This window comes from Lissotriton vulgaris, chromosome 4_1 (genome assembly GCF_964263255.1).
Source record: "Lissotriton vulgaris chromosome 4_1, aLisVul1.2, whole genome shotgun sequence".
In the NCBI taxonomy this organism is placed as follows: domain Eukaryota; kingdom Metazoa; phylum Chordata; class Amphibia; order Caudata; family Salamandridae; genus Lissotriton; species Lissotriton vulgaris.
The window spans coordinates 1,249,514,739-1,249,527,318 of NC_141691.1; the positions used below are offsets into that span (position 1 = coordinate 1,249,514,739).

The 12,580-nt window shown below is 51.1% G+C and overlaps 1 protein-coding gene across 1 annotated transcript in view; it reads left to right on the plus strand.

Annotated features, from left to right (window-relative positions):
* Positions 1-12,580, plus strand: part of RTTN (rotatin) — a 1,129,552-nt gene that overhangs the window by 1,085,652 nt on the left and 31,320 nt on the right. The window lies entirely within an intron of this gene.

Here is a 12,580-nt window from a genome sequence, read left to right on the forward strand (position 1 = left end):
TACTTTACATTCATGTATTCTGAACGAAGTTGTCAACTTAATTTTGTTTTTTTCACATATAAATCATGTAAACAAAATCATCATGTTGAAATAACATTAGCTACTATTTACAAAAACAAATGTAACAAGACCCAATGCATTTCGGGTTCCACTGAACCCTTCTTCATGGGTTAATGAATGCTTATTATTTTCAAACGTGATCTTCGTGACTTTAAGTTCCGTGGTGTGGCACTGTAATGTAAAACATTGTAGAACTATGTATAATGATGTTTTGTATACTCCCAATGATAATACAGCAGAAGTATCTGGGATTAGCACATCTGGCTGATTCAAAAAGATTGGTGAGTGTATGGAAGGTTATAATGTGAGGAAAGAAAGCATATTAATGTTACCATGTGTACTCACTCGATGCGAAACCGGAGAAATTTGAGGCGGAAATCTTTCTGACACAGGGAGAACAATCTCCGTTGTCGAGCTTGAGGTGACAATAAATGTAGGTAAAGAATGTTGTCGTTGAAATCAGAAGCTCTAAGCGCAGCCGGAAAAGGATCTGTTTATGAATCGACGCATTACTGGCATTCTTCCATGATTATGTTTATACTTTTTTCATTAACACACGGTTTCACACTATTTCGTTCCGTACACGCATGCCTGCCACCTCCGCTCTTCGTATTAATGTTGGACAGGCCTCGTGGAAGGCCCGCTCCCTCCCCGCATGATAGGGCCCGGACACCGGCTCTCCCTGTATCGCCCGAAAGAACCATCCCGGCAACCCACCGAGGCAACCCGCAACCCGTCCCCAACGGGACGCCTGCTCCCGAACACCCCCCGTATCGGCTGGCCCGGGCCGCCCTCAGCACCATTGCCCCGGCCCAGCCGCCATCTTGGGCACGGCATCACGAGGCCGCGTGGCCTCGGCTCGACCCCAACCCTAGGCCTGGCCAGGCCCCGACATCGAGGCACCACCATCCACCCAGGAGGTGAAGAGACCACTTGGCAGGTCAATGGGAGAAAGGAGTGTCGATGGCTCTCCCCCGCCAGGTGCCGATCGCCCCCGGCCTCCCCGGGCGCTGGCTCCACCCCCGTGCTGGGTGTCTGGACTCCCTCATCCCCGACCTCCAAGCGCGAGGGTCCGGACATCAAAGGAGACCAGACCTATAACTGGGGCAGCTCCAGAGCAGAAAGGAGTTGTATCCTGGAGTCGAGAGACACCTTGAAGAACTCATCCCTGACGGACTGCTGGCGCTGCCGCAGTCTTGCCTTGTGAACCATCTCCGAAGCCTGCTGGCGCTGCCGCGGCCCTCTGCAACGTGCATCTTCGTCTGGACCTGCTGGCGCTGCCGCGGCCCATCCTTGTGAATCATCGCTCTTGCCTGCTGGCGCTGCCGCGGCCCCTCTGCAACGAAATCATCATCGTAGCCTGCTGGCGCTGCCGCGGCCCTCCTTGCCGAGAACTATCATCCTAGCCTGCTGGCGCTGCCGCGGCCCTTCTTGCCGAGAACTATCATCCTAGCCTGCTGGCGCTGCCGCGGCCCTCCTTGCCGAGAACTATCATCCTAGCCTGCTGGCGCTGCCGCGGCCCGACCTTACAGACCCCTGAGCTCGAGGATTGTGAGCTCCTTCTGGCCGCCCTTGTACCGGACCGGTACCAAGACTGTCCCGCTACCCCTTACCCTACAGAGACTAGAATTGGGAGGATCCTCGTGTCCTGCCCCCACTGTATCGTTGATAACCTTGCCTCAAGAATCCTATATAAAGTGTGCAGATCGCATCCTTGTGTGGTGTCCATTTGTGGGGGGGAAGTTACTTGCCTGTACGATCGCCGGAGACGGCCCTCACCGGAGGCCTCTCCCCCTGTACTCGGCCGACCCTCCGGGTCCCCGTCTAACAATTAATTTTTATTTTTATCAGTGCATTTTTGAGCCGGCGCTATTTCACGGGGTTACTCCTTGACGTGTAGTGACACTGTGTAGTAAATAACGTTTTTTCAACACGCGGCCCTTTAAATCAGAGACAGTGGATACACCGGATGATTATACCGGAAGTCTGCAAGTTTTGGATGTCGGAAGTTAGGAGCACGAATTCGAGGTACGCATACTTTTCCACAAGCGCGTTTTATTTATTAAAACACCTTAGCTATTAACTTGCAAATCTAAGGAAAGCTATTTGTCTTTTCATCCTCAGCACTGCTTAAACAGCCACGCAAGGCACATACAGCTACGGAAGCCACTTGGAGATTTTCTCTGGCAAGACTCTTGGCTTGTTTACTTACGGAGCACATTTAACTATAGTTCACAGTTCCCTTTTAGGTGGTAATACGCGTTTGTATATATTCCCATTTTAGAACAACAAGGGTAAGCTTCAGGGTCCTTTTTCTTAAGGGGCGCTACAGCGCTTAGAGCTTCTGATTTCAACAACAACATTCTTTACCTACATTTATTGCCACCTCCAGTTCGACAACGGAGATTGTTTTCCCAGTGTCAGACAGATTTCCGCCTCAGATTTCTCCGGTTTCGCATCGAGTGAGTACCCTCATCCTCCTCTAACTGTGTGACAGTTGATCACTTTTGGTGGTTTTTCCTCACATAACACCTTTGCTCACACGGGGGTTTGCGCCGAAAGCACACTTCCTGCACTTAGTCAAAATCTTGTGATATCACATGGTAACATTAATATCCTTTCTTTCCTCACATTATAACCTTCCATACACTCACCAATCTTTTTGAATCAGCCAGACGTGCTAATCCTAGATACTTCTGCATGTATTATCATTGGGAGTAAACAAAAAATCATTATACATAGTTCTACAATGTTTACATTACAGTGCCACGCCATGGAACTTCAAGTCACGAAGATCCAGTTTGAAAATAAAAAGCATTCATGAACCTCTGAAGAAGGGTTCAGTGGAACCCGAAATGCAATGGGTCTTGTTACATTTGTTTTTGTAAATAGTAGCTAATGTTGTTTCAACATGATGATTTTTTTTACATGATTTATATGTGAAAAAAGCAAAATTAAGTTGACAACTTCATTCAGAATACATGAATGTAAAGTATCATGACTTTCTTTCTTTATTTGAACACTACAGTATGGATTTTTGAATTGACCATTGCATAAACAAGACTAAAGGAAATCGAAACCCTAGGGACATTGGGTTGAGCACCCTTCAGACCTGGATGTGTCCGGGCCTTGACAGAGCACTCGAAAAGGCTACCTTTCGGCAACTTCAGCCTTCCTTAGGCTTCCTAATCAGCCTTCTCTTTTCAAGTCCCCAATTGTAAATAGATACCTTAAGGGCATTACTCATCTTTTTCCTCCTGTTCCCTTCGTAATGCCCCAGTGGGACTTGAACTTGGTTCTTACATATCTAATGTGCGCTTCCTTTGACCCACTGCATAACTGTCCTTCCAGGCTTCTCACTTTGAAAACTGCTTTTCTGGTGGCCATCACCTCTGCACTCAGAGTGAGTGAGCTACAAGCTCTTTCTTCCAAGCCTCTCTTTCTGGCTGTCCATCCGGACAAGGTCTTCCTACAAACTAGACCTTCCTTTCTACCAACGGTGGTTACTTCTTTCACAATGGCCAAACCATCACTTTGCCCACCTTCTTTCTGCCTCAGCATCCTATAAAAGAGGAAGAAAAGCTCCACCATCTGGATCCAAAACGTGTGCTTTCCTTCTACTTGGATTGCACCAAACAATTCCCGGTGGACAATCAGCTCTTTGTTGGTTACATGGGCACTAAGAGAGGTTGAGCTGTGCACAAATGGGCCATTTCTTGGTGGGTCTTTCTGTGCATCAAAGCCTGCTATTCTTTGGCAAAGAAGGAGCCTCCAGTGGGAATGCGCCCCCATTCCACCAGATCGACGGCAGCTACCACTGCTTTGGGAGGAGTAGTCCCCCTAAATGACATCTGTCAGGCAGCTACGTGGACATTGTTGCAGACGTTCACTAAACACTACTGCCTGGACAGCCATGTCCGGAGAGACGGCTTCTTTAGCCGTTCTGTTTTCCAGGACTTTCTGGTGTGAACTTAGTTTGCAGACCCACCACCGGGGTTGGTATTGCTGGGGTATCTATTCTAAGGTAAGGAGTCTATAACTAACTGTTTCTTTCAGATGAAAAAGTTACTTACCTTCGGTAACAATATATCTGTAAGAAACATAGGTTAGCTAGACTCCTTACCAGCCAACCCATCCTCCCCGTTCTGCGAACTGACTTCTAGGGTTAAGGGCATCCTTTCATGGCCCTAGTTTTGTGCACCAGTGGTTAGTGTCTTGCATTTCTCTGCGGAAAGTTGTGTACAGAACTGATGTCGGCGCACAAGGTCGGCGACTATGTAGCTACTGCGACGTCATCCCTACGACCACGATGCGGACAACAAACACAGAGTGGACCGACGACACCTTCCAATGTGAAGTGGTACAGCTGATGAAAAATTCTCCGGATTCAGTTTGACGCCTGGGGGTAATTCTAAGGTAAGGAATCTATAACTAACCTATGTTTCTTACAGATCTATTGTTTACCGAAGGTACATAACTTTTCTTTAAGTTGTGTCTTGTTGAGGTATGTGACAATTTAGTATAATCTAGATGCTGATTCACTTCAGACCATAAACAGTTTGTATGGATTAGATTCTTTAAGTACAAACTGATGCGTAAGGGCGTCTACATAAATGTTGCCAGGTTTGTGGCGAAAACGGCCATCATTGAAGTGTTGCCATATTGCTGGTAATAGGGGTTCCCATATTTGTAATTGGTGGTCAAGGCAATTGTCAAAAGTTCTGTAATAAACTCAGTGGTAAATGTCAACAGTCTGAGACATGCTTCAAGTATCTGCTTAATGATGAGAATGTCTTTTTGCGGTGGTATTTTAGTGTATGATGCAGTGATTTCTATGGTTTTGAATGACTCAGTATTAGTGTCAAACGTCATGTCTTCTATCAAGTTTATCATTTAAGCGCTATCTCTGACATATGTACAGCATCTTCGATCAGTGTGGAATGCCTTGGCTAGATCTCTTCAAGGGGCTCTTGTATGCATTCCCACTGCTACCTCTCCTTCCTTTGCGCAGGAGCGCTTTTAAGAAAGATCTCTAGATCCAGTCTGGCACCTGGGGATATTCTAAAGGAATATGTGGTTCGAGTATCCACCAGAAGATGTGTCACTGAAGGTAAGTAACTTGTTCATTCATACGATGTGTCACTGAAGGTAAGTAACTTGTTTGTTCATACCCACCATTCATCAAACTGACACCGGTGTAGAAACTAAACAAACTGATGGGCCACCCTTTTGAATCAATCCACAGGGCAAACATCAAATTCATAACCTGAAAAACAGCTTTGTTGTGTATGATCAATTCAGCAAAATACAGGTTTAATCTATTAAAGAACCATATTTAGACTTCACCAAAGATAAGATTGGTCTAAAGACCAATCCGAAGTTTATTCCAAAAGAACCAATTTGTTTTCTCCTCAAGGAGTTGTCATCTTACCAGCATTTATCCGAATTCTGGGCGAGCAGCAGAGTGCTTTATTTGTACCTTGCTATCAAGCGGTGCTTGAGATTTGATATGGATAAAACAATATAATTTCACGCAACAGGTAAATGGTTTACGCTTTGTAGCACCCGAAGAAAGATCCTACAGTCATCACACGGGGCACTGTAAACTGCATGCACCACAATGTCATTCTATTACGGTGAGTTAAATAACTGCATACTACACGAGGAGTTGAGGCAAATGCCAGTACAACCCCTCAAGAGGCTTGCAAAGCTGCAACATGAAAGACCTCCTACATCTGTTACCAGACATTGCCTGAACCTTCAGGTTAGAAAGGAGTTGCAACATCTTTTTGAATATGGTGAGACTCTTCTCACTTACCTCTAAGTATATTGTTGGCTAACATGATTCAGTCATGTGAATGTATGAAAGAACCAGCTTAGAGGTTGACTACATTTCCTGCTTTGGCATCTTCAGAAGGTTATTTTCTTTAATCCGCTCTTTCATAAGCAAAATCTAAGCGAGATTGGATTGTGCAGGAAGTAAATCCACCTCATTGACTGAATTCTGGATCAGCATAGTGAGGTAGATAGACTATACCTAGTACAGAAATATATTTCTTAGCATGAATGTATGCTTATACGGCTAATAGTTGAAATGTACATACTCCTGCATGCCGGTAGTTTGGGTTGTGCAGCACTGCCTCGACCTCATTCCGCTCCAAAAATGACGAGCCGAGCTCTGTGTAATCACCACCTATTGCACTTACGTCAGAGTGTTTCTTTCCACGCCTTCAGGTGAGGATCCAGAACTTCTTTTTCATCTTTTCTCAAGTTTTTTTCCTTAATTTTTCTTCAAAAAATGTGCAAGGTATTTCACCTCCTAAAAAGATAGGATTAAAGCGTTGTAGAGATTGTCACAAGCAGATGCCTGTTACAGCACCCACAAGGTATGCCTGTGGTGACTCAGTTCAGGACACAACTCCAGGACTACGATGACTGTAATCAGATGAACGGAAAGGAAGGACCTGTTCCAGCACTTGAAGTCTGCACGTGGCAGATCTTTGTTGCAGTCGAAGGTATTGGGTGGGTCTAAAAAGAAACACAAGAAGTCCAAACAGGGCGCTTCCCCAACCCACCATTCTTGAACACCAGAAAAGGCACAACATTGTCAACATGCCTCCTGGTCTTCTTCCTGATTTCCATTGGAGCCAATTCCAAGCTTGGTCCCAATGCACCCCAAGATACCAGATCTTTCGGTGACTTCACAGCAGGTTGAGGCCTTTTGTGAGGTCATACTGCAAATCTTCATCACTTTACCAACTCCATCTAAAAGAAACAGGTTAGTATTAGATTCATTACTTTAGAATATCCCCAGGCATCTGACTGGATCAGGAAAATTTTGCGTAGCAGTACCCCTGCATGTCGGTAGGCATCGTCTGCGGCTCCGCGTCCGTCGTTGGCGCCGGGATGACGTCGTCAGAGTACTTAGACGCCGCCCTCGCACGCTGACGTCAGTTCTTTTTTCTGCGCCAGCAAGCGCAGGTCCGGAGAAAGTGGTACCCTTTAGTCCATTTTTGACTAAACTTTTTGGATCTTTTGATCTGTTTTTCTAGTCGAACGACTCAGACGGTGCCGGTAGGGATGCCCGGGTTCAAACCCTGCATCGACTGCAACCGGCTGATGTCGGTTACCGACCCCCATCGCGGGTGTCTGCATTGCATGGGGCCCGACCACGATGACAAGTCGTGCCCCGACTGCCGAGCCTTGACATCGAAGGAGCGGTCCCGCAAGCGCCTCGAGCTCCGGCAGTCGGCCCGCGCCGTTCGAGGTCCCGGTCCGGAAGGAGGTCGAGGGACCGGTCGCAGGGCCAGAGTCGTCATAGCTCCGGGAGTCAACACCATTCCTCGGGCTCCAAGTCTTCAGGTAAGAGACACAAGAAGTCGAAGAGGCGTCATCGCTCTTATGACGCGGCCGGGGGTTTGGGCGACAAAGCCCACGCGGCACCGCCAGAGCCGCAGGGGTTGCGACCTGCTCCATACCCGCCGGTCCCTGGGCAGGACGTGACGCCGGAAGAGATCGAGGCCTTCCTCGTGGCCATGAGGTCGCTCACTCCTCCGTCGGGTTCCACGGCGCCTTCGGGCCAAGCGGCCCCGACTGGGTCCTCAAGCGGGCCGGGTGCTTCGGCCCCAGCATTGTCAGCGACTTCGGTCCCGATGCTGCAGGGTCCTGCTGGATCTGGTTCCGGATCCGGGTCGTCGCCGGTCGACCTTACGACCTCGCCGGCGCCGGCCCCCATGGTGTTGCCCCCGACCACGATGACAAGTCGTGCCCCGACTGCCGAGCCTTGACAGCGAAGGAGCGGTCCCGCAAGCGCCTCGAGCTCCGGCAGTCGGCCCCGCGCCGTTCGAGGTCTCGGTCCAGAAGGAGGTTGAGGGACCGGTCGCAGGGCCAGAGTCATCATAGCTCTGGGAGTCGACACCATTCCTCTGGCTCCAAGTCCTCAGGTAAGAGACACAAGAAGTCGAAGAGGCGTCATCGCTCTTCTGACATGGCCGGGGGTTTGGTCGACAAAGCCCAAGCTGCTCCGCCAGAGCCGCAGGGGTTGCAGCCTGCTCCATACCCGCCGGTCCCTGGGCAGGACGTGACGCCGGAAGAGATCGAGGCCTTCCTCGTGGCCATGAGGTCGCTCACTCCTCCGTCGGGTTCCGCGGCGCCTTCGGGCCAAACGGCCCCGACTGGGTCCTCAAGCGGGCCGGGTGCTTCGGCCCCAGCATTGTCAGCGACTTCGGTCCCGATGCCGCAGGGTCTTGCTGGATCTGGTTCCGGATCCGGGTCGTCGCCGGTCGACCTTACGACCTGGCCGGCGCCGGCCCCCAGGGTGTTGCCCCAGACGCCGTTACCGGACGACGTCGTCCCTGGTCCTACCCTCGATTCGGGTCCGGCGCCGCTCAGCGCCGTATTCGATGCCGCTAGGAGATTTTTACTTATATGAACCGGCCCCATCCTTTGACCCTGAGTATCAGGAGATGGGTGGTGAGGAGGATTGGGAGGGGTCTGAGGACCCTCTGGCACGTGAGTGCCAGCCTTATCAGGACTGGGCAGGTGAGCTTGGGGATGCCAGTGGTCTGGACACTTCGCCAGACACTGGTTTTGTCTCCCCTCCCACCGTGGCTACGGAGGAGGGGGCTGCCTATAGTGTTGTGTTGACGCGGGCGGCCAAGGCCTTATCCCTTGAACTCCCCGTCGCGGCCGTGAGGACAAACCTCCTCACTGAGGTCCTTAAACCACAGGCAAGCTCCTCGGAGCCTCTGCTGCCGTTCAATGAGGCCTTATCTGACGTTCTTTTGGGCACCTGGTCCTGGCCTGCTACAGGTCCCCCTGTAGATAGGAACGTGGCCAGATGCCACCGCCTGGCTCCGGGCGACCCTTGCTTCCTGTCCACCCACCCCACCCTCGACAGCCTGGTCATACAGGCCTCTAACTCCCAGACCGCATTCCCGATGGCTCCCCCCAATCAGGAATCCAAGAGGTACGAACAGTATGGCAAGAAGATGTTCTCCTCACTAAGTTTGGGGTTGCGATCCGTTAACACCGCGTGCCTCTTGGGCCGTTATACCCACTCTCTGTAGGACACGGTCGCGGCCGTGCTGCAAAAATGTCCGGAGGAGGCCCGGACTAAACTCGCCCAAGCCCTTGCGGAGGGTTGAGATGCGGCACAGTATTCCATTCGATGTGGACTGGATACAACAGACTAGGTAGAGCGATGACAACGACGGTGGTAATTCATCGCCACGCCTAGCTGAGGTCCGCCAACTTTTCGGCTGATGTCCAAAACACCCTTATGGACATGTTGTTTGATAACCGTCGCCTCTTTGGCCTCTGCTGTCTTTCACTCTTTTCGTGGCCATGGAAGGGGCGCCCCCACACGTCCTGCCAGCCATGGGCCGCATACTAATATCCAGCGCAGTGGCGGACGTGGTAACTGCCGTGGTGGTGCCCGGGGACAATGGCGAGGTCAGTCCACATCCACCCCTGCAGCATCCGCCTCAAAGCCTTCCTAGTCCGAGCTTTCAGGCCCACATGACACCAGTGGGGGGCAGGGTACGACATCACCTCCTTCACTGGCACAACATCACTTCGGACAGGTGGGTGCTGCAAATCGTCCAAATGGGCTACTCCCTCCCCTTTGAGGCGACCCCTCCAGCCATGCCATCGCAGTACCACCGCGTGTCGGGGGATCACTTGAATCTTCTGCGAGAGGAAGTTATGGCCCTCTTGGCCAAGGGGGCCATTGTGCGTGTTCCTGGGCCAGAAGTAGGGTGTGGTTGTTACTCCCACTACTTTCTGGCTCCCAAGAAGGGCAAAGGGGGCCTAGGCCCTATCTTGGACCTGCAGAACGTCAACGGCTTCCTCCGGAAGGAGAAGTTCAAGATGCTGACTTTGGCTCAGGTCCTAGCTACCCTGGACCCAGAAGACTGGATGGTAGCGTTGGGCTTGCAGGACGCATATTTCCACATCCCCGTCCTGCCGGCCCACTGGCGTTACCTGCGGTTCACGTTAGGCCATGAGCACTTTCAGTTTACCGTGCTTCCCTTCGGCCTTCCCAGCGCCCCACGGGTGTTCACGAAAGTGATGGCGGTGGTCGCATGCTAGGGGGTTTCAGTCTTCCCCTACCTCGACGACTGGTTGTTGAAGGCTGGCTCGCCCCAGACAGTCGTCAGCCACCTCCAGACTACGGCCGACCTCCTGCACCTTCTGGGGTTCTCCATCAATGTGCCGAAGTCACACCTGTGTCCCTCTCAGAAGCTCCTCTTCATCGGAGCGGTTCTTGACTCGTCGCAGTTTCGGGTTTATCCTCCGGAACAACGGGTTTGGGATATTCAGGCTCTGATTCTGAACTTTCAGTCGTAATCCCGAGTATCGGTCAGGTTGACGCTGCGGCTTCTGGGGCTGATGGCCTCCTGCATCCTTCTGGTGCATCACGCCAGGTGGCGGATTCGGGCTCTGCAGTGGGACCTGAAGTTTCAGTGGGCCCAGCATCAGGGCAACTTGTCCAACCATGTCTTGATCTCGGAGGGCACTGCAAGAAAGTTGCAGTGGTGGCTCACGGACCGCAATTGGGTCAGCCGCAGATCCCTCTCCCTACCCCAACCGGAGCACGTAGTTGTGACGGTCGCGTCCCTCCAGGACTTGGGGGTCACATGGGAGAGGCCGACATCAGAGGCCTCTCGTCTCCGGCAGAGTCCCGGCTCCACATCAACCTTTTGGAGCTGCGGGCGATCCGGCTTGCACTGAAGGCATTCCTCCCCTCTGTACGGGGGAGTGTAGTGCAGGTGTTCACGGACAACACTACCGCCATGTGGTACTTCAACAAACAGGGCAGGGTGGGGTCGTGGACCCTATGCCAGGAGGCTCTGCGCCTCTGGCAGTGGCTGGAACATCAGGGCGTGACCCTGGTGGTTCAACACCTGGCAGGTTCCCTGAACGCCAGGGCGGAGGAACTCAGCCGTCGATGCATGATGGATCACTAATGGCTTCTGAACTCTGACATGGCGCAAGGCCTCTTTCAGCAGTGGGGAGAGCCTTGGTTAGATCTATTCGCCAAAGAAGAGAACGCGCAATGTCATCAGTTCTGCGCGTTGGAATTTCCAAGGCGGCACTCGCTCGGGACGCTTTTCGTCACGAGTGGAGCTGGAGAGTGCTGAAGAAGATCAGGGGCAACCGGGTCCAAGTCATCCTTGTGGCTTCGGACTGGGCACGTAGATACTGGTATCCCTAGCTACTCAGCATGTCTGTCGATCCCCCGATTTGTCTGCCTCTTCAGGAGGACTTTCTGTCGCAGCAGCAGGGGACGGTCCTCCACCTGAACCTGTCCAGTCTCCACTTACATGCGTGGAGATTGAGCGGCGGTAGTTGAGGCCTTTTGATTTGCCTCCTGAAGTCTGTAATGTGATTCTGGCAGCTAAGCGTCCCTCCACAAAATCGGTATACGCCTGCAGGTGGAACAAATTTGTGGCATGGTTCTCCTCTTTCTTCTTTCTCTTGTCCTGTAGGGCTCTGCTCTGGGCACTATCGAGGGCTACCTCTCTGCTCTTTCCGCCTTCTTAAGGCTCCCTGATCAGCCCTCTTTGTTCAAGTCCCCAGTTGTAAATAGGTTTTTGAAGGGCATTACTCACGTTTTTATTTATTCATTTATTTAAAGGCTTATATAGCACTGGACTTCGACTCCGCGCTTGGTTCGCCTCCGGCTACAGGACAATGCTCTAAAGATATTACAGAGATTTAGGGTGCCTGAAACAGGAATGTTTTCAGTCACTTTCAAAAATTTAGGAAGTTATTACATTGTCTCAAATTGAGGGGTAATTTATTCCATAGACTAGGACCCAAGAATGATAGTGCTCGACCTCCCATTCATGCTTTTTTGATCGATGGAATCTGCAGCAAGAACTGATTGCTGAAGCGAAGAGTACGACCTGGTTTATACGGAATAAACTTTTCGGCCAGGTACAGAGGACCTGACCCATTGATGCTTTTATAGATGGTGAAACAAGTTTTAAATGTAATCCGTTGTCGGATAGGAAGCCAGTGGAGTTTATCCAAGAGGGGGCGGGACGGAGTTCTAGGCGGAGCATTAAGGACCAGCCTAGCCGCTGTGTTTTGGGCCACTTGCAGCCTACTAAGCACAATTCACTGATAGAAGTAGGCCATTACAGTTGTCCAAGCGGCTAATTACAAGGGCTTGAACAAGGGTCTTTCTAAAGATGTCGGGAAGGAAAAGGAACACGCGTCTCAGGAGACCAATTACCCGAAAACAGGATCCAGTCGTCTGATTCACGTGTTCCCTTAAAGAGAGACCCTGATCCAGGCGTACGCAGAGATTTTTCACAGTCTGTTTGGGACTGGGGACAGGCCCCAAGTCCAGAGGCCACCAATCTGGTGCCCACAGGAGTGGGCCTCCCCAAACAGCATGGCCTCGGTTTTCCCCACATTACATTGTAGGAAATTGAAGGCCATCCAGCGAGATACTGCTTTCATCCCCTCCGCAAAAGAATGTTTAATTGCGGGAGTGAGAGTCTGAAAT